We start from the raw sequence: 22678 nt of genomic DNA, 5'->3' as shown, positions 1-22678 counted from the left end.
TGGTGGCTTTCAACTTTGATTTAGCCTTCTAATTTTAGTGCACTTAAGCTTTAACTTCTCAAAAAAGCATGATATTCTGAAGCAAAACAACATGAACATAAGAAGTAAAACTCAATTAAAATACATTTTAAAAAAGTCAGTGTTGAGAATCAAAATCTACGTATCACATATTTTTCTTTACTGAAGTCATTTATCAAGTGTAACCTCAGTTTGTAGACCTCATATCCTACTGCTCCACTCAAAATAATACTAACTGGAAAAAGGAAAAGTATCAGACTGTATTTTAAGACCTTAAAATAAGCTTTACAACAGGGTATTCATTTTGGTAGCCTGAGTGAACCTGAAAATATGCACATCCTACACAGAACTAATGAGTCCTAGTCAATATAGCCAATACAGACAACACCAAAAAATACAAAGGTCATTGCCCAGACAGCTGTGAAACTCCTTGGGTGCTTCACTATTAGCTTGTTTCATTTTCATGCTTTGCTTAGTTTTATGGTTGCTTGATTGTTTTTTGCTTGTTTCTGACTACTATCAATTCAAATAAACTCAAATTTTAAAGAAGAAAAATAAAAATGACCATGCATCAGATTCCCTTCCAGTAAGTTTAATTTCTTAATTATTTGTAGGGTTATTCCCGAAAGCTGCCAAGGTGTGACTCATTTTTATTAAACACAGTGCCATCCAAAACTGTTCATCAATATCTGTTAGCCTTTCATTTCTTTCAGCCAGTATCCCTTTTAAGCACAGCTCAGAGCATTGGATTCAATTGCTTTAGCTCTAGTGAAAAGCAAGCTCGCACCAAATATGCTGAAAATGATGCAGACCTTGTTAGGGAGCTAGAATGGAGTCCCTCAGCGAGTGCTCCTGCTGAGCTGTGGAGGATAGTTTAGCCTACAGATCCATACAAAGTCAATGCCCAAAGACCACTATTAGGAACACTGCTTTTGAGCCAATTACTTTTCAGAGAAGTCTTATAAAAGCAATTGTTTAATTCATGTCACTAAAAAACTCATGCCATTTTTTTTTCAGGAATAATGACTTATGCTAAATGTTTATCAAATTCTACTCCACAGTTCTGGTTATGATTCAGGCCCAGGTCTTCTCACCCTATTCTCCTCGGCTGTAGCATTTGTATTTACTTATTTTGGACTAGGCATATGTTCTACGTCAGAACTCATTCTGGTCTCATTCTTGTAATGGCTCAAGTTCCCCATTCTAAGCTGAGGATCTGGAGGAACGTTGCTATATTTTCTTTCTTGAACTAACCAAAAAAAGATTTCAAAGTGTAAAATGATTTATTGTTATTCTTTCCATAAAGCTGAAGGAAAGAGAAAGAGGAACTGAGCAATGGATGATCCAAGACTACTAAGACTGAATCGGCACAGTTCATTAATGCTGTCACAATATAAATGATCACGAAATGCACTATTTAGAATTCTAACCACCCCAGTAAGGGCAGCACATTTATTTTTAGAGAATTGTTAGGAACAATTACTTGGTTGTCCTCCTTATAAATAGTAGCAGCCACAAGTAGAAATTAACTGCTGTGTAAACACAGTTGGGAGGTGTACGTGTCTGTGTTAGAGTGAATGAACTGCGTTGCACAGCAGAAAAATAACAGCCAACAAACTACTACTTCTGCTACTGCAACAAATGCTACATGAAATCTCTGCCAGCTGGTAAACCCGGGCCAGCTGAAACTGAGTTGTGGCTACTTTGTGGTTATAGCTTCAGACCCTGCCTACTAGAGATGCGCGTGTTGAAAGCATCAATCTAAAAGCATTTCTAGAGACATCATTTCAATAGAAAGCATCACTCTGGGAGGTCTTCAAGAACACCTACTGCTGCTGACGCAATGGGGAAATTCAAGTGCTTACATTAGAAGCGCTGTATCAAGAAGCAGTGAGTAAATTGCATGCCTAAATTATGAAACCTGGAATTGATGTTCAATTACTAACACTTAATCATTTATAAGTTTAGCTTGGGCTCATTTCCAGTGTGTTCTCTAAACTCTCCTCATTGTTTAATTTAGGATAAAAAATAAAATATTTATTTTGCTTCAGCTCAGCCATGTTCTGGATCACTGTATATTCACAAATAACAGCAGCTTCCCAGCTTCAAGAAAGCTTTCTTTAGGTGGTATTGTTTGTACATTTTATGTCTAGACACTCCCTATTCTTAAATAACAGGGCATCTTTCATATGAACATTTTTGAATCCATGTTGTCTTTGATAAACAAAAACATTCAAGGTCAATAGCTACATACCTAATGCAATAAAAAGGTCTACAACTATTTGTAAATTGGGAGTTAATGTTGTATGAAGCAGTTTACTATTGAGAGAATTTCCTTTTCTTTAAGGCTTCCTGAAGTATGTTCTACACTGAAAAAGAAATGTCTTTATCAAGGATTTAAATGCAAATTTGAATATATAAAATTACTCTTAATTTTGCATAGCTGTGAGGCTGTATCACGTAGAGGCTATTAAGAAAACTTTGCATCAGAAGGAATTTCATAAATTTTTTTTTTTTATTGGATCAGCTCACAGCTGAGTAGGCTAGGGGAAACTGAGTCATTTTGGAAAGAAAATAAAGTCAACAGTCTGTTTTAAAAGTTCCACCTTAAACGTGAAAAATGCAAACCTCAAAAGAAAGTTCATACCGGATACCGTAAAATATTAATTTAGCTGTTGACTTCCAAAAAAAGACTTAATTGAAACTTAAATGTTTAAATACAAAGCTATTAAAAATTTGAAGCAAATCAATTTTCAGACAAGGCTGGCCCAGTTTTAGCTTAAAATTTCTAACTAACTCTTTTCCAAGAAAAAGTAAGGTTTCAAAATTATCTGCTTCTTACAGTGAAAGAAACCTGAGGAAAAAATTCTTAAGTCATGACATTACATCTTAATAGCAATGCAATTTGGACAAAGACATCTTAAGGACCAAAGCCATGAAAGTATATTCAAGGCAAAGAAATGATTCTATCAGAATCTATCAGAAATAACAGCCTTAAAGGAAAAGAATTTTGTGTGGATAAACATATTGCTGACATGTTTCTATTATCTTTTGATATGAAGGAAACTGATAAACAGATAGCTAAACGCAAGATTAATGTTCTCTTTTGCCTATGAACTACTTATGATCCACAGTTTCTTCTGAAACACCCCTGTTACATACCTAAAGAAATGCTATTTCTTATTTAGTATTTATGTACAACCTATTAAGAAGACATTTCTACATTGGATCTTCAATTCTAGAGAGCTTTCTTAAGACTTGAGAGTCCTAAAGCAGCTGAAAATCAGGATATTAGGCTGCTGAAGAAAGTTTCTAACTGGGTACAGCATTTCCCACTAATGCCTTCCAAATCTCCTTCCATTTCTGACGTTGGCTGCGGCTTTTCTTTTGTAAGCGCCAAACATCCCGTTCTGCAGTGTAGCCAATTAAGGCATTCCCTGAGTGGTCTGTTTTTCAGTAGCTGAAAATAAATTTTAATTACCTTTCGAAACGTTGCTGTCATTTCCCTGCCAGAAAAGTCTGAAGTGAAACTCCCCTTGCAGTCCTTTACTGGGCAGAAATGCACAGGCATCTCCAGTTAAGAATAAATCTGTACCCCTCCTTGCTATGTCTTGTTTTCAGAGTCCTATTGCTTGGCAGATTCCTACTTTTCTGCTCCTCATTTTCCAACAGTACACTCTGATAAAGAGTAGCTTGCAACCTCATGGATTTCTGGAAGACAAGTGTTTCCTAAATCTCTGAAAGTGACTGCAAAGGCAGTGTTTCAGTTTTAGAGTCATGCAGCCTGAGAGGGCTGCACTTCAACAAATTCCTTCTGTTCATCCTGCAGTGCAACATACAATTCCTGTGATTAATAAAAAAACAGCATAAAGCCATAGCACACTGCCTGTCCAAGTCTATTAACCCTGTGTGACAGCCTACTACAGATTCAAGAGCTCTTCATGGAACTTTTTCTCCTCGCAGTTACATTTTTTCATTCATTGAGATTACCCACATCTGCTTTTAATCAGACTCTCTAGAGCTTCACAGGGAGTTTTGATTGCTGATTAGAGAGTGATGCTTGCCCAGATTGCTCTGTTTAGTTTTCCTTGAAGGCTCACTTGTAGAGTGATTTTATTTTTTTTTTAATAAACACTCTGCTCTTTTAAAGAGAATTAGAAATCATGAGTTTAGGAGTGTTAGTTACAAGACTTGCAACGAGTCTGGCATACTAGTTTAGAGTTACATCTATTGGAGGTGGTTGCTGCTCAGCTCATGTCTTGGACAACATTTTGCCTTCTTCCAGGCCAGTAATGCTGTATTTCTACAGTGGAAGAAGCAGCCAGCTTTTGGAGGATGACTTATGAAAGGTTTTAGAACAGGGCATTAGCACCATGTATAAGATAAAGCTAGGGGCTCTAAAATGCAATGCTTGAGGTTTGCTTCTGGGACTCTGCCCTTTACCTGTGTATGGTAAAGGAGACCTTTTCTCACAAGGAGAAGTTCTGCATGCCCCTTTATGCTCGGATAATCTTGATGTTTCCAATCCAATTAAAGAATCTGGGCTGCCATATAACTCACAGAAACCGCTAGTGAAGGATTATCTGAATCATTCAATAGAGGGCAGCTGCAGCTATACTGAGAAAAGCACCTACTAAGACTGAAGAAAGTCAAAAGGCTGGGAAAGACAGAAGAAAGAGGAAGAAAAAAAAAGTCTCTTCTTAGCTTAAGTTCATTGCAGGCTGAGTAATAAAAGGTATATTTATAAAACACAAATTTTTCCCTCCTTTGGAGAATTAATTCCTACCTACCAGGAAACTGACAGCAGGTTCAAGCAGTAGCTGGCAATGCTGACCATGTATGCAACAACTTATTGACAGCCTGTGCAATAATGCACAAATCTTAATGGAAAAGCTGAGCAACTGCCAAAGAAAACAACCTGAGGGAAGAGAGAACAAGCTGATGTTCAGAACTCCTGAATCATGGGCTTGGAGAACAAAATTGCTTTGAAGTTCTTTGTTCTTTGCTTTCAGGCACAGCATTATGAAGGGGGTTAAAACAGTTCTCAGCCCTACAGGTACCGGCATGTAAAGCATATTTCTTTCCTGTGTCATAGCCATGGAGTTATACAGTCTTACTGAATTCAGATCAGGAATACGTTTTCCTCACAACAGCCTTTTCTTTCCCGTTTCTTTAGTCTGTCAACAAATCTTTCTTCTACGATTTCTCCTCTGCCCTTTTTGTTTCTGACACAAAGCCTATATATATATGAGCATACTTAAAATAATTAGCCACAATTGTGGCTGTTGTCATTTTCATGTGGATAAACTACAGATAGTTTCATGTGTTAGTTGGCTCTCACAGGCTGTGGTTTTATTCTTAAGACTTCATACTATCATTATAAGGACCAAGCAACTCTTCTTTTTTGACCTTCATTCACAAATCATTCTGATTCAGCCATACTTTAGACTGTTGCTATAAGCAAATAAAAAAATAAAAAAAAAACAGATCTTCCCTTCAGAAAACAGAAACAGTAGAGATCACAACTCCAGGCAACAGGTGGTGCTGCTGCTATGAATGTCTGGAATACACAAAGGAACGCTCCTAACTTGTGCCGTTATTACTGAAGCAATTGTCTCATGCCTTAGAATACAGCATGACATGACCAATACATTGTGACAGCAGCTAAAATGAAATGTCCAGTTAACCTAGAAAGCCAGTCTGCATCTCAGCAGCATTTACTTTTTTCCTATGCAGAACGTATCTACCTTCCTCACCTTCACATCTCACTATAATGTCATAAGTGTCACAAACTACTCTAAACTAACCTGACTGATATCAGTGAAACAGGTATCACTCGTACTAGAGCAAGCCCTCCTTATTCATTCTTGTTTTAGCAGGAGTACGTTCATGAATTTGAAGGAAGCCCTGTTTTCATTATTATCCTTGTTGATTACACGCATCAGGCTTCAACTTGTCTTGATGACATCTGCAGACACTGTCACCAGCAAAATGCACTAGCTGGTTCAGTGAGTGCTCCAAAGGCTGTCTAGACTCCATATAATGTGAAGTGCTCCCATAACTAAGGCCCTGGGGCCCAGACTTCTCATTGAACATATCCCATACCAAATCTTTTACCAATACATAAAATCAAAGATAGATGGATGAGCTTATCTAACAACTGTTTCCACTGCTTTTATCTGAGGCAGTTACAAATACATTCTTGCTTGGTGAGATCCTGACTCTAAGTATATTCTCTATCATAACAAAGCTCACATCAAACACATTAGCAAGAAGCCAGTTTCAAACCACCCAAACATACTGCATTCAGACATTTCATATGGAGGTGACCTAAATCAGCAACAAAGAAAGCTAAATTGAAGTACCTGCAAATATATACTCATATTTAAAGGGCACTACTCTATTCAAGGCAGAGGATTTTGTGAGGGAAAGTGACGTTTTGAAGACAGCAATTTTTTTCCCCCATCACATAATTTGTTTAAAAAGTTACTACTGAAAAATGAGAAACAGTTCACGTTACAGACCTGAATAACACTTTTCCATCTGAGGTTGGTTAAAAGTTAAATTAATTTAAGTTAATTTGTTGCAAATCCACTGTTTTCACTTTTACTTAAGGTCAGGAAAAGGCTCAGCCAAAGGACAACAGAATTTAACATATTTAATTAGTCAACACATGCCAGACATTGGCCTTTCAGAAATGAAAGCAAGCAACTTAGCAATTAGGTTTGCCCAGGTGAAGTTTGACAGAAGGTTTTGTCATTATGTATATAATGAAAAAAGTTCAAGTGCATCCGTGGTCTTTATACAACAAAGAAGCATCTTGGAATAGATAGTACCATAGATGGAATTTTCATGTCACACAGAGGAAACATGGACAACTGTCATGGGAATAAACACAGTAATAAGTCTAGTCTGGTGATCTGCCTGCCAACTATGCAAAAAATTGTCATTTTTGAACCTGTGTAAAAACACATAAAATTAAGTATACCTTACAAAGACATCCTCACTTCCTGCTACTTACCTGCTTTTTCTCGACTCCAGTCTACTTTGTTAAGAACAAGCTCAGAAAAGTAAAGCCTATCAACAGTTTACTAAATCACCTCTATCATTCAGTCTATTTTAGTTCATATACAGGGAGTATTGCACACCCAGACTTATACTTTGAAGAATCTGTTCTCATATTCTGGATGACAGAAAGATACTCTAGAGGTTGCAAAAAGAAAAAAAAGTTCAGAGAGCTCATTTCTCCTGTGGCTGAAGTATAGGATTCAATCATCAGTTTCAGATTCTTTTCTTCATTAGCATTCAAAATTGTGTAGCACTGCATATTACAGACTATTTTTCATCCAGACCTACTAAGAAAAGTACGCTTTTTTTCCCCTGTATGACCCTGCATAAATGTGTCTGGATTTCTATCAACACCATCCTGCTCAGGCAATTTCATCTGTATTTCTTAATTATCTTGACATCTTCTATAGCCTCTCTCAAGGTACTTGTTTCCAGATTTCCTCTCTCATGGTCATTGGCAGTTGACATTCAAAGCAATTGCTTATGCTCTCTGCCTTTAACAGCCTGCCCCAAAGCTTGCCCCTGTACTGACATAATGTGATCGCGTAGCCACAAGTATAAAGGCCAAATGAACCCTGCTGTAGAAAGGGCTCCCATTGCACCACCCGCTACTGAAACTTTATTCTCTTGAGTACTGACATTCTAAATAGTTCATTTCTCAACAAACTTACATCCGGCAATGTGACTATTCTTTTACTCTACACATAAACACTGAGTTATAATAGATAATTCATTAATATTAATGATGGGAGAAGATTGGACAGTTCAGAATCAGAACTGAGCTTCATCTCCAGTTTAAGTCAATCATGCAGATATTGTTAAAATCATGACATAAGGTGGAACATTGTTTCCGATTGTCACACTGTGGGTTTCCAATAGTAAACGATCCTGCAAAGACTGGAACTTGAAGAGATTGTAAGGCAGCATCAGTGCAAATGCAAGAATGGCCATATATTAAATTTTAAGACACAGATAACCATGGAATCTGTAAGCCCTTGTCTTGGACAACAAAAGATCTATAGATGGAGCAAAAGAATAATTATCTTCTGTAACTATTAGAGCTGCTAACATTACTTCAGTCATCCAGATGCTACCCCATAATTGTTTATTGACTCCCATAATTTAGTCCTCCAAAGGCACACCTGCTCTATCATTATCTGAACTTCCTATATATTTAACTTGAAAATTGTATAAACCACTGCACAGGTAAAGATCGGAAAGGAGGATTATTTTTCAGGAAGAATTTTTCTAATGACTATTCCTAATCATAAGAAATGCACGTTCTGTGCTCAAAAAGCAGTTACACCACCACATTAGCATGCACAGTCAATAAAGCTGATTAAATAGGATAAATCAAACTAAAAAAAAAATAAAAATAAAATCCATACCTTTTTTCCCTCCAGGTTTGAGAATCATTCAAAAACTCCTCCTTTCCTCTACCCCATTTACCTGTGGTTGAACTATTATCTCACTTGTTATTTGTTTCCCATAATAATCAGTAGTGTGCGGTCCTCCCCAAAGGCTTTCTTTTTCTATGACTTCTGTACTTTTTCTTTTTTTAAAAACCAAAGAAGTCAATAAAGGACAAGTCATGAATAGTGAACACATACCTAAGGTAAATTCATGAAGTCTGGGAATCATGAGCGCGCACCTTCATTACTACCCATCAGTCAATTAAATATAACCATTAAGTAATGTCTGTGCTCTCACAATGCAACTGAAAACACGCAAAGTGTTAGCTCACAAACACACTAGTGAATCTGTTTGTTCATTTTTCATGCAGTTTTATCGAGTCCTGCTTGATACAGGATGGTTTTAACTGATTTTTTTCTTCCCTAAGAGGTTCAGTTTACACAAAGATTAAGGCTTCAGATTATGGTACAAATCATTCTACATTCAGACAGATGTCAATCTGTCAATCTATAGATAAACAACTAATGGCTATGCCCCTCTTTCCCTGAAAATCTGCAGTCACAGGTTTGTCAGTTTGCCAAGTCTAGGATCATACCTCCTGCCTTCCCGTCCACTTGGCTGCCTTGGCTAAGCTAACACCCCATGGCCAGATAAAACTGAGATGTTCAGCAAGAGTTAGAGATGTGGTCAGTATCTGGAATAAAGATATTATGGGTGGCTGTCCTCTCTCAGCTGAGACCCACAAATCAAAGAAGCAAGCTCAGATCTGAACATAGAGCGTGTCAGCTCAGTAATCCCACCTTGTACACGTGTTCAAACATTGATTCCATACATATATTTGTATGAATGCATAAACATATTGCATGGAGGTCAGATTACTTCATGCTAAGGGATTTCAGATATCAGTGCTGTCCTGTACCTGCTGTAAATTATTCCTGATACTTTATCAGTTTAGAAGAACCATAGATGGCACAGGCTAAATATGCCAATATGCCAATAGTAAACATATGGTAAATCTATGCTTTGTTTCATTTTAAAATGCATTTAATTCTCCTGCTCATGGCAAATACAACCTCCTGTGCATAACCAGCTTCAGTTTCCTGCAGTTTGTGAGATGCTCAATTCAACAATGTAGGAGACCTTGCTGCTGCCCACGCTTCCAAACCAGCAGCAAATGTCAAAAACAAAGCCAGCTACAAAGTTTGTTTCATTCCACTTTTCCAGGTGTAGCCCTCTTCCAGGGACCTCAGAAATTACACAGGAGTCCAGATGAAGAGGGAAGATTCTCATTGCCGTGTTACACTAGTAATTAAATTGCCCAGTTATTACATTATTTTTTTTTAATAAGACTTTGTTACTTTAAGGAAAAAAAAAAGAAGAATTTGACAGCTCTTGCTCATGCTACTGGTTGCAGCAGGTTGCTTAGCAACTCAGAGATATGGAGAGAGGAGGTTGCAGGAGTCAGGCACAGAGATGAGTGTGGCCAGGAATTCTCAGGATGCTGAGCTGTTGGTCAACAGAAGAACCCAATGGCATTAAGGATCTCACTGCCTACAGAGGAGCCACGTACTGTGTTCAGCATGTGACCTACCTGTGATGGAGCATACGGCTCCTTTAAAGATCCAGTAGGACAACTTGTCCTTCCAGCTAATTACATACATTTAGCAGGAAAGTGCCTGAAGTGGTAAGAGCAAGGAGATTCAATTCCTAACTTAAAGTTTTAAAAGACTTCCTGCTTAAGAGGAGAAAAGAGAGGATATTGAAGACAGGTCTACAGCTCTGTCAGAAAGCTATTACTCAGAGATCAGATCTGGTGCTTGGGCAATCTGCAGTCACCTCCTATCTCTGCCACACATCCCTCAGGTCTTGTCCAGGCTGGTTAACAACCCCATGCCTCATTTTTCCCATGAAGAAAGCAGGGCAGAAGTTCTTTCCCTCCAAATCTGGTCTATTTCTTTCTCTGCTGGGAATCTCCTTAGCGTGAACTGTACAGAGAGTTGACTTATTTTTCCACAGGTAAGAATGAGACCCTGATCCAAGAGAGCATTACCCCATTTGAAACCTCTGAGCACAACTCCCATGAAACTAATAAAGCTATTCTGAAAACTTAAAACTCACTCTGAAAAGAAGTACATTAGAGCACACATCCTCATTCTTCCAGTGTTTTTTGTTTGTTTTTCAGTGGCAAAATGCCTCAAATTCAATAAGAGATAAATTTCAGATATTTGGTGAAGAAGGAAAAGAGCCCAGGCACTGACTGTATCTCACCACCCAGGGCTGGGTGTACCACTTTGAAATTGCTTCTGTATCTGCATACAAGCCATTTGCTCTCTCCCAGTTCAAATATCCATGGCACTGCATCCATCCGCAGGGCTGCCTCACTTATCCCTGCTTTTTATCTCCTGCCACAACAGCCACTATTTTGTCTGTACTGTGGCCATCTGGCTTCACCTGGAGAAGGGCATCACAACAGTGCAGCTGAACATCTGGGAAGCAACTCAGTTAAACACAGCAATTAACTGAATCCAGGTAATAAACTGCACAAAAGTTTGATCTGCTTAGGAGCAGGAGTAAGAAATCTTGTACAAGCCTGACTGCTGTTCCATTGTTAGTAAGCAGAGTTTTTCACAAACAAGTTTTCAGAGTATTTCCCGCATCTCACCCTGTCTGTCATCAGATGGCTTTGGCATTTCTGGACTGATGATGTTCCTGTTCACTGCATATTCTATTAACCCTGTAAAAACCTTCCACAAATAGAGGCATAGATTTAGACTGAATTATTGCCCCTGCCTGGGACACAGAATTTTCTCAAGCAAGAGAATTTCCAATCTCTTTCTTGTGCTTCCTGGGGCTGAGTTATCCCCCCCCCTACTTTAGTTAAGGACAGCTGATCCTATATAAATTTATATCAAAACAGAAACCCATCCTGATTAGGATCAATTTACTAGCAGTGGGCTAGTAGGATATTAGCAGACGCCGATCATGTAGTTATATAAAACCTTAAGACCGCAAACAAAGAAAACGGAGAAGTATTAGCCCTTGCTTCCTGACAGCCCAAGTTCAAGAACTCCTAAGACACATTGTTTCGATTGCTGTGTCCAAGGTCTGCAAGATCCTTTCCCATTCTTCAGGTTCTCTTAATCTAACACAGCAACAATACATGCTAGTAATGCAAGTCAGATTGCCTATCTCACAGAAAGCATCTTTCCAGAATCATAGAACTATTTGAGTTGGAAGGGACCATTAAAGGTCATCTGGACCACTTCCCCTGCAATGAACAGGGACAACTGCAGCTCTAGCAGGTGCTCAGATCCCCATCCAGCCCAAACCTGAACATCTCCAGGGACAGACCATCTACTGCATCTGAGTAATCAGTGCCAGCACTCTGCTAATAAGAATATGCAATAGTTTTCTTCACAACAAGGTCACGTTTAAGGAATTAAAAAATTAAGAAAAGGATACATCTAGCATGAATACAATGTGGTTAGAAGCCTGGAGTATTTTTGGTGGGTCCATGCACATAATATTGGCTCTGAGGTATCATAAGCCCCAAGATACAGTGCTCAGAGTGTTTTAGGGCTCTCCTCTACCAGGCTCTGGATGCTATGTGCTATGCTAAAAGTGGTTTCAAAATCAGTGCCTTTTCATGGGAGAATGAGAAGCTACCAATGTGCATGTAGCTTTTGGTCTGCAGCTGCATAGAGTAGAACAGCTGGTGAACTCTCTCCCAGGTTATACTGTAGTACAAAGTTCTAGCGATCAGTAATTGTGCTTTAGGTGAAGGAGGAAATTCACCTTCTAGATGGGCACCAGTGGCTTTCTAAAACTCACTGAATTGTCCACGTCCTAAATTGAAGATACACAGTAGATCTGTCATATTTATCATTTCTCCTTCCCTTCTTATAAAACCAAACAGTTTTTCAGGCTGATTCCTATTTCCCCTTCCAAATCTTGGCTTCTACGAGCTGCCATAAACCATTGAAATGATTCTCAGGTACTGCAGGGCATGAAGGATGAGTCCTGCCACACTGCTGTTCAAAGAACAATGCATCACTCGTCTTCGCTGAGATAAACTAGATTATAACTTAGATACCCCACTCCTCAGCACATATCTCTAATGCTGCTGACAACACTGCATCACACAATCAAGATAACATCCACTCACTCGTATCAACATGTTTTTGCCCTTGACCTTTCAGGATCACATATCACACCCTCTGAATGCAAAATGGTTGGCAAACAGGGTGAGCCTTGTGTTTCCAAGGCCTCCCAGGCACAGGAACTGGGGAGGTACAGGAAGAAACAATGGGCACCAGAGCCAATACAGAGTAAGGTCCTAAACCGCATCCAATGTAAAATCAAGGAACAGCCCATACACTAAGTGAAGCCTCACCTGATTTTAACAAGACAGATGCTATATGCTGAGTGTTTCAGCAGCACTTAGGGTTGACAATCAACAGTGCTTTAAGGGAGAAAGCCAAAGACTGTAGAATGATGGCCTAAGGCAAAAAGTGTGTATAGTTGCCATCTTCTATAGGGGAATATCAGAATTGCTTAACCTCATGGTATAAACACTATCAGGTCCCTGTCTCATGATTATACATTCTTGTTCCTTTGTGTTCAAGACAGGCCACCCAAAACTGAATGTGTATGGATAATAATTGCCACAACATTTATTCATGAATTTATGATTAACCCCGGTTGACAGCCTAATGAGAAACGGATTGCGTTAAATCTGTTACTGAGTTTTGCATAACCACTCTTATCCAGGATAAGGTAGCAGCCATTTATCTAAGCTGCACGGAGAGAAGCAGAATTGCTTCTACCTTCCTGCCAAAACCCTTGAAAACCATACTGGCTGTTGCTACTATCAAGGGAAATGGTCTGGTCTGCAGGACTGCATCTTCTGCTTCCATTCTTTACAGCAACAGAATCTGCACCTCTTGATAGCCTCTACCTTGATGGCAGGAGAAGCAAACATTATTTAATTAATTAAGCATGATATTCTATGCTCTCTAGCTTTCTAGTTAGCCTAATTCTGTCTCTCACATTTTATTTCCCTTTCTTAGAGTATTCTGGGCCCAGTCTCTTAAGTGTGTTGGCAACAAAATTTAATGCCTGCATTACTGAGAAGCTTTTAACTGGCTCCATCCATCCCTTGTGTGCTACTACATCTTCTATAGACTGATTGCTCTAGATTAGATGTTTATCCTCTGAAGAACAAAATATGAAGCTGGGGAGACAATACAACTTGTCCTAGCTGGTACAATCAGTAGAATTGTGAACAGCCCAGATTATCCTTTTTTTGGCCTTCTCTACAGTTTTCCTCAATTACTGATTCTGTGAAGACTGACAAGAGCTTGACAAGATACATTTTGTCTCCAATTCAGCTCCAGGAAAACAAAGTACTACACATCTAATTTTTGTGATTGTTGTTGTTTTTTGTTTGGTTGGTTTATTTTGTTTTTTTTTTTTTTGTTTTGTTGTTGTTGTTTTGTTGTGTTTGTTTGTTTTAAAATGCTTTACTCAAATATTTAACATTAAAAAAAAAGATGATCACTGATGTAGCTAACTTGTCTATCCTGAAAACACCTGGTTTAGTCTCTCTCTTGGAAACATTAGTGTGCAGCGTACAACTACAGGAGCTGCAATGCCATGCCTGGCTTTAATGGATTTTTTCATACTTAAAGATTTACAAAACTACTGCAGATGATGCTTCTGTGTTTCAAATTCCTCTTAAAGCTGGTTGACTTACCAATATCAAGCTACAGAAACTTTTTTTTCTAACTCTGCCTAAGAACATTCTCAATATCCCTGTTAGCCCAGAGTTCTCACTGTGATCAACTATTAAAGGTGCTCCTTTTCACCTTCTTCCAGTCCATTTCTCTCCAGCTTATTTTTCCTATTCAGTATTCCCAGCAGGTTCACATACATGGAAAACCCATTTGTGGTAATTAGCTAAAATTACTTATACCTGCTCAGCAATACATTGTTGTTTTTTTTTTTAAGTCAATGACAGCATTTTCTCCAAAGACTGCATTTTAAAAAAGAAAGGAATTTTAGATATTTCCGTCTACTTACCCTCTTTCTGTTTCCTCTTAATTCCACTTAGTATTGCATGTGACCTTCTAACCGTCACCCCATAGTTATTCCTTAACATTAATCTCAGAGCATGACAGGTCACCAGCTATTGTGCGAGTGAAATACCTTAAAATGAGCTTAATGATGAAAGTGGATGGCACCCACCAGGGCAGTAGGCATCACACAATTTCATCTGTGCAGCCACGCTGCATGTATAGCACTATCATTCAGTGTTACCAACAGGGAAAATGATTTTCATTCAAACTGAACTATCTGGATCGTTGTACAGACAGAACATACCTCCTGAATACTGTGTTGTTTTTCTCCCTGTGTGTTTTTTTTTACTGATTTTTGTTTGTTTTCTCATTATAGCTTTAGATGTTTAAGGAACACAATATCTGAAGCTGCAGTCAACAAAAATTAAAAATCAAACAAATAAATTGAGATTTTCAGATACACCAGCTAGAATCTAACCATACGCAGCCTATTCAATATTCACATAAATTCAAAAGCCCTAAATTTTACTGCAAGTCATCAGAGTTTATATTATATTCAGTGGCAGCTCACAGAATGATGGCTACTTTTTAAGCAGAAGCTGAATATCTTGTTATCTTTAATGAGTTTACCCCCACCACAACCACTGCTAAGTCATGATGTGCTTTTATCCCCACTTACTAGAGAAGATACTTTACAGAGTAACTCCTTCTCTTGACTAAGGTCATCAAAATACTGGATGCTGAGAGAGAAATTAAGCCTGGCTTTCTCAGTCCCATACTGGATTATCATAACCACTGGATTAGCCAGTGATTGATTTGAACCACTCTTCAGCCACTTTTAAACAGGCAAAACAGTAAAACTGCAATATGACTTTACTGGAATGTATACAATAAATCTTCCAGTATGCTGTGGGATAAATGTTGATATCAACAGTTACCCCCTTGTAGCAATTGAACAGATCAAAACAATGGGAAAGATGTTACAACAAAGGCACGATGATGAAAGGACTGACACGATAGGAAGGTGCCAGGAAGGATGGGAAGAAGATTACTCACCCACACCAGAAGAGTCCAGGTTCACAGGGGAAAGCTTCACCAAAGAGAGATCTCTAGAAAGAAAACCTTCCCCAAGAGCAGTCAGCCCTTAAATAGGAGGTCTAAGAGAGGTGAAGCCAGGCTCCACCTCTTCCAGTCACACAGGTAGACTGCCTTCACCTGTGCTCCCAGGGCTAACCAGGCCCTTTCCCCAGGTGCTCCATCAGTGGTTCAGGCCGTGACCCAACAGTTTCCATACACATCTCCTCTTCCCTTTCATAACCCATTACAGCTCTTTGTATCTTAAGGCAGGAGAATGGTACATAGTCAGTCCTGGGAAGAAAAATTGACCATTTTTGTGTCCTCAACCTCGCATTTCCCACTGTATCTGCATCTAAACTGATTCTGATGTCACATATGGCATGATGTTGCATCTGCACTGTCAAAGATAACATAAAGAAGACCTGTCCTTAACATTCTTTTTTCCTACCCTCTGTTCCGTCTGACAGCTTTCCACATTCATAGACATTCCAATTACAGTTTCCCTATGGATTTAAAACATTTTAAACTTGCAAACTTCCTCTCAGGGTAAAAGAGAGTTACTTCATGCAGTGACGCCATCAAACCCGTTACTGAGGTACAAGTATATTACAGCCACAACATACCTTATAAAAAACAAACAAGCAGTTTTCATTAAAAATAACAGAAAGATACCTGAAAGCTTTGTCTGGTACAATTTTGCCTTGAAAAACACTGCATTTTGTTCCCTTCTCTGTTAATGAATATGTCTCCTTTTATTCCTCCTTACAAGGCTTGACCCATCTATTTTTTCATGCTATTAGATATGAATCAACACAATCCACTAATTTCACCCAGCAAATGACTATCTATGAAACCAAAGGTGCAAAGCAATTGCCTGGAGATGCCTTTCACAGCAGCCATGATAAGGTTATTCCAGGCTGCAGTGGAAGGCCACCTTTTCAGAAAAGCTGGTATTGATCTTTCAAGACCAGGTTAGAAAGACCAACAGACAGGACAGACTTTTTACAGTGTTGCAAGGATCTGATTGTCTGATCTTAACTATGGTCATTTTAGGACCTCACATAGGTACCTGTTACACATGCCTGGTAGAGTGTGAGAAGCTATTTGTCAACTGTGGCGGAAAATAATGAGTTTTTTTATGCTACCTGAAAAAAATCTTCTTATATACATAGTTTTCTACATTTATTTATTTTAAATATTAGGTAAAGAAGATTTGGTGTTTCCTCACAGTGGTGATAGTACTACAGAGATACAGAACATACCATAAACATTCAGTACCAAAAAACAATGACAACTCTGTAATATAATCAGCAAGAAGCTCCTTAATTATTGTTATTGAGCCTTGCAGCCATAATATGTTGTTTTTGGTTCTCTGCATTCCCTTCAGTAGTTTCAACATTCTCCCTCGGTAGTTCCTTTCTGTGCAGTATGTAACAAGAAATAATTACATAAGTCTTTTTCTCACTGTCAGAAAATAAAACAAATCCTGAGATGCTATACCTGGAAACAGAGAAAAGCAAGAAGCCTACAAATTCATTTTTAAATATCAGATTCCCTAGACACAATCCTGACTTGGAAATAGAAGTCAGGTTACTGAGAGGTATTTGTGAGTGCTGGATTTGTTTTTATTTTGCTTGAATTTGTTTATGTTGGCTTTGGGCTCATTCATTTAATGCCTCTGGGAGCTGAACTGGCATATTGTATATTTAAAGGAAATGCAATAAAAACAATTTAGCACCTTTCCTCTCTGTTTGCATTCATTATTTTCCACTCACAGGAGAGAATAAATTGTTAATATATATATATTTATGTATTTATATATATTTGCATATATATGTACACATAATTTATATATATATATATACATATATATATAAGTGTGTGTGTGTGACAGAGTCAGGATTTGCTAAGCTAGAGGAAAAAAATTTGTCTCTAGCAGGAGGAATCATTTTCTCAGTAACAGGACTCAGTGCTGAAATGAGTCCAGGATTTTGCTATATTCAAAAGACAGCTATTGAGGCCTACATAATCTCTCTGCTTCCAATACCCCTCATACTTCATTCATGGAAATGTTCTTTTCTCTGTAACATTGTGGGGTTTTATGGACAACAAAGTTGAGACCTACTGTGGGGAGAAGAGTCACCAGTGCTCACAGATTGTTTTAAAATCAAATCTTACCCTATCTTTACTTGCTACTCATTTGTATTTGTAACAGACCAAATGCCAGTAAAAGATCTTCTCATTCTATCCCAAAAGGGCCGAACAATCACAAGATACAATGCAACATAACACAGGCTGGCCAGAAGTTACCTTTTTTCAATAATCATAGTAGAGGTACATGACATCATCTAGTTGTATAGTATTCAGCAAAGAATCTTCAGCATGATTAAGAGAGCTGCACATCAAGAGAACTAGGAAATGTGGATTTCACAGCACATTTGTTGCTTGTTTTGTGGTATCTGGCAGTGAGCTCAGGGTGAAGTTTTCTCCGCAGTTAAGACTCTCATACCTCCCTCCCACATATACTTTCTGTTTTCTAATAAAACTCGATACGATGCAGCACCATTACTTCAGCTGAGGATACTTTCTGGTATTTTAAAGCATCAGGTTTTATAATACTTGCAGGAATATAATCATTGAGAAACCTCACCCTATTGTAATCGATGAAATAATTACAAAATTGTTAGAAATGATGGTCAAGTAGATTCACACTTTAGTCCAAAGTGTGAAAACCCTGCTCCATTAGGCAACTGAGGTAAAAATACATTTTGGTTCACTAAAACACACTCATAGATTTATTCTTTTTGCAAGACCTTAACTCACAACGCTGTTGTTGTTACCTGTTGAGCACTGCAGCTAAGAGCAGTATATCATAGCTAGACATTGCACAGAACTGATTTGAAAAAGCAACCAGCCATTTAGTCCAGCAGCGTGATGCATTGTACAACTTTGAGAGTCAATATATCACATGACAAATTACATATGAGTATTTTCACAGTATGTACATAAACAGAAAAAGCAGTTGCGACCTTTTGTTTGGGACCTGGACAAATAGAACTGTTAGAGCCAGTAAAGGAAGAAAAAGGAAAATATTGCAGCATTAATCACAGAATAGTTTACGTTGGAAGTGATCTCAGGAGATCCGCAGGCAAATCTCCTATTCAAAACAGAGGTAAGATATTCCTGACTACCCATTTCACAGAATCACAGAATTGTAGGGGTCGGAAGGGACCTCAAGTCTTCTTTCCCTACATTCAGGGTCTGTAATTTATTTGCTTTCCTGACTTCCGTCAGGATCTGAAATGCTACAGTCACTGCAGTCACTGTGCCTAAGGCTCCCACAGACATTACATCTTAGTCCTATTCTGCCTTATTGATGAGTACAAGGAATAATATTTATAAAATATTGTGCGTTACCTGTTCCTTTTGAAAGCCCCTATTTTGCAAACCATGAAGGATGGTCACCAATGTCCTGGCAGGCTATTTCATCTCTTAAAAATGCCTGTCATACTGAAATAGGAACTGGCTGACTGGCAGAGTTCAGAGTGTTGTGATCAGTGGCAGAATAATGGAGTTGTTGTGTTGTATATGTACATGGAAATAGATAGCTGAGACCACTCAATGTAAGGTCAAATGAAACCAACTGCTTAGCTCAAGTGATCTAAACCCCTAACATTGACATCCTACTTTTTTCAAACTCTCATCATTTAGATACCTGGGTAGTTACTGCACAACCCTTTCCTCAAAGAATGTCTATAAATTAGACATTTTGATAGACATTTAAGAGACTGAAGGATGACAAAAGTTTTAAAAGATACCTTTTATATCTGAACTTCAGCTTACAAGACTTGTCCAGAAGGTAGAAGAATAACAAATAAATGTATACAGCAAATCCAGAGGATAAGGAAGTCAAATCAATCTGAATACTAGCATATTAATAAGTTAACACTGTGCATCTATATGCTAGAGTGTGTATTTCTTCCTCAAGGAGAATTCTATGGGGTTTGTTAAATCACTAATAGCTACTTTATTGTATTTTCTGAAAACAGGGGAGGTATCTGTTTCTTCATGGCTAAGAAAGATCTAAATGGGGAACTGAGAAGCTGTAAAGGAGATATAATGATTCATTTAGTGGCTCTATTTTTCTGGCTATCTTCTTCTGTGATTAAGAAATCTTTAATACAAGAAGACAATATCTATAGATTTTTAGAATTTGCAGCATTCAGATGGGTTGAAATTATGGCTTACTAAAACTTCCTTAAGAGTAAGGAATCATTCTGCCTACTGTGTGCTGCTCAGTGTACATTTTTTGCACCTGATTATGTTATTGTAGCACTGTAGCCCCAACACATTATGTCTTAGTTCACCTAAGTACCAATATGGCAGTGTTTCTCCCTTGACAACAATGTACACAGAACAGGTAAGCAAGTTTGGTGTCACTTCCTTTCACGTGATGTAAAGGCAACCAGAAAGAAGCAGAAGTATATGAAATGATCTCCATTTCTGCCTCATTCCCTACAACCTACCTTAAGCCTATGATGATGTACAACCTGCTAAATTCTAAACATTTTTCAGTAATTACACAAATAAATAAACAAACCAACATCTGTCAAGGAGTTGATGAGAATGTGAAGAAGGAAAATTACTTAGGTTTTCCTCAGGACTACTTTTGTAGATTTTCCATTTGTAGATGACTGTAGGAGGGTGATTGCTGCTATTTAAGACATTTTAGCTGCTTGTCGGAAGTTCTAGTAGCATGGGTGAAACGTGTTAAGTCTGTTGAGGTCATACTACATGAGCAAATGGTCCCTCCTGGCTTCAAAAATCTATCAACCTATTAATTAGCAGCTAATTAACAGCTGGTAGCAATAAGAGGCTATTATCTTCTAACAAATCACCCAGTAGAAGAACAAGTAATACACACATTGGCACATTAGGTGTCTGAGTAATACTCATTTTTAATAGCCTTGTATCTGCTATTTAGAGTTAAGTGACATAGATCCTTTGAGATGCACAGATGAATGAACAGATTCATCTGCTTAATAGATTTAGTCTAACACTGAGGGGCTTCTCCCTGTTTTGTCCTCTAGTTACAACCCCAAAATGATGGAAATAAGCTATACAGAACATTTCACTTATAACAAGAAAAATACAAAGGCTCTTTCAGTACTTTAAAATTAGTAATAATGGTAAGAATATAGAAACCATTAAAAATTTACAGGTGAGAACAGCAACCTGTTGTCATATTAACTTTTGTAATTTAATAGGGATTAATAGGAAAAAAAATGGAAAGAATTGTTTGAAGTAAAAACAAACAAACAAACAAAAAAGTTGAATTACTTTGAAGCTCCCGCAACTATAAAAGAAATATAAAAGACATAAAAAGTAAAGAATAATTTCATTTTTCTGTTCTTCATCTAGTTTGATATTGCAGTTTACTTTTCCAAAGATCATAGTTATTGAAAATGACAATAAGTTTTATTTCAAGCTGATAGTGACTTCCCCAAAGCTAAGAAAGTGACTAGAAAAGTACTCTAAATTTGCTTGCATTGCTTACTTCACTAAAGAAAAACTCCTCCAATTTGGACTGCACAAAAACATGAATAACTTATTCACTGCTTCTTCCATGTCCACAAGCATAAGCTCTAGAATAAGCATTTTCTCTTTCTTCAGTTATTTGCAGATATGTGCAATTGCTTAAGGCCTGTATCTTAAGAAGTTTATTAAGAAAAACCAAAAACACCAAAAAAAAGACAATTCTTGTTTATCTCTTTCTTAATTTTCAGATTCCAAATCTACCCGAGGTAAGATATAACCTTTGATTTCCTTAAACATATTTAAGCATAATTTATCTAACTCCTTAAATATTTGTATTATTACTTGACCAAACAAAATAACCTAGTTTTCAACTAATGGAAATAAAAAATGTCAAAGTTTCGAGTATCCAGTTTTTCCTGGAAACATCAGCAAAATGTCCCTTCTTCTGGCTTTATGAAAATTTTTCATGGGAGAATAGCATATTGCCCATCTATGTACGATAACACATTATTTCTGTTTGATTTCTTTAATTAAATATAGCTTCTGCATATACCCTGTCAATTTTTGACCTGGAATTCCGGGAGGAAAAGCAGGAAAATAAATCTTAACTTTCAAAAATCTACATCCTCAGCTCTTTCCTTTGTCAAAAAGTAGATGGAAGCTCCTTGAATGGGTGATCCTACAAATCCATGCTTAGTTATGCTCTGGTAACACCTGCCTCCTCTTCTTTGTTTCTAAATACTGTCCATGTGAGAGCAGCATTTGTGAATACCTATATTAACAGTCAGATAGAAGTACTTCACTGGAAGGAGTACCCCCTCAGTCTTAACAATCTTTAAGACAGATGTTCTCCAGAAACATCAAACTAAGTCCACATACATTCACCCCTACATTTTTCTTTCTGGTTTCTCATACAATTCATACCTTAAACCTGTACAAAATGGTAAAGAAAGAACAGAGACAAGAAATGGAAGTCATTTGTGCAGCATTTCCTCTCCTTCATTTTCTATAACTATCTCTTCTGCCTCCCACTTTCCTCAGAACAACTCACAAACTTGCCAACAAAAACATCTTTGAAGCTGTTTAACACGCTCTCCTCTTTTTCCTAATTAATTAATTATTTCACTATTTTAACAATTTCTCTGACTCCAGCCTGTGTGGAAAGGAAAACCATAACTGTGGAGGCCTTAGAGACTTACAAGAAGATTAAAACAGAGGCCACTCGAGCTAAGAGAGAAGTAAGGAAAAAATCACCACAGCAATCAGAAAAGATCCTGAGCCACATAAGCAGGAAGGGTAGAGTTGTTTCAGATCATTCCAAGATCTCTGACCCAGAGAATGAAGGAAGTAGTGAGAAGCTAGTAAGAAACACTTTTTTTTTTTTTCTTTTGGTGGGAAGTTCTCACAATCTCTAATATTAGTTAAATGAATTGCCACAAATCTTTCTCTCGTGTAATTTTAAATTCTTCAGACTAGAAGTGAGAATC

The 22678-nt window shown here is 37.8% G+C and overlaps 1 long non-coding RNA gene across 1 annotated transcript in view; it reads right to left on the bottom strand.

The window, feature by feature from the left end:
• Positions 1 to 3595, bottom strand: part of LOC107316053 (uncharacterized) — a 238372-nt gene extending 234777 nt beyond the window's left edge. The window contains exon 1 of the long non-coding RNA XR_004307777.2: positions 3500 to 3595. This is a non-coding gene — a long non-coding RNA (uncharacterized LOC107316053). The remainder of the gene's footprint in view (positions 1 to 3499) is intronic.
• Between the last annotated feature and the right edge of the window lie 19083 nt (positions 3596 to 22678).

This window comes from Coturnix japonica, chromosome 8 (genome assembly GCF_054131305.1).
Source record: "Coturnix japonica strain WE chromosome 8, WE-NBRP24, whole genome shotgun sequence".
NCBI classification, from domain to species: Eukaryota; Metazoa; Chordata; class Aves; order Galliformes; family Phasianidae; genus Coturnix; species Coturnix japonica.
Note: the sequence above shows the minus strand (reverse complement) of the source record. Positions and strands in the feature narration are given on the sequence as shown.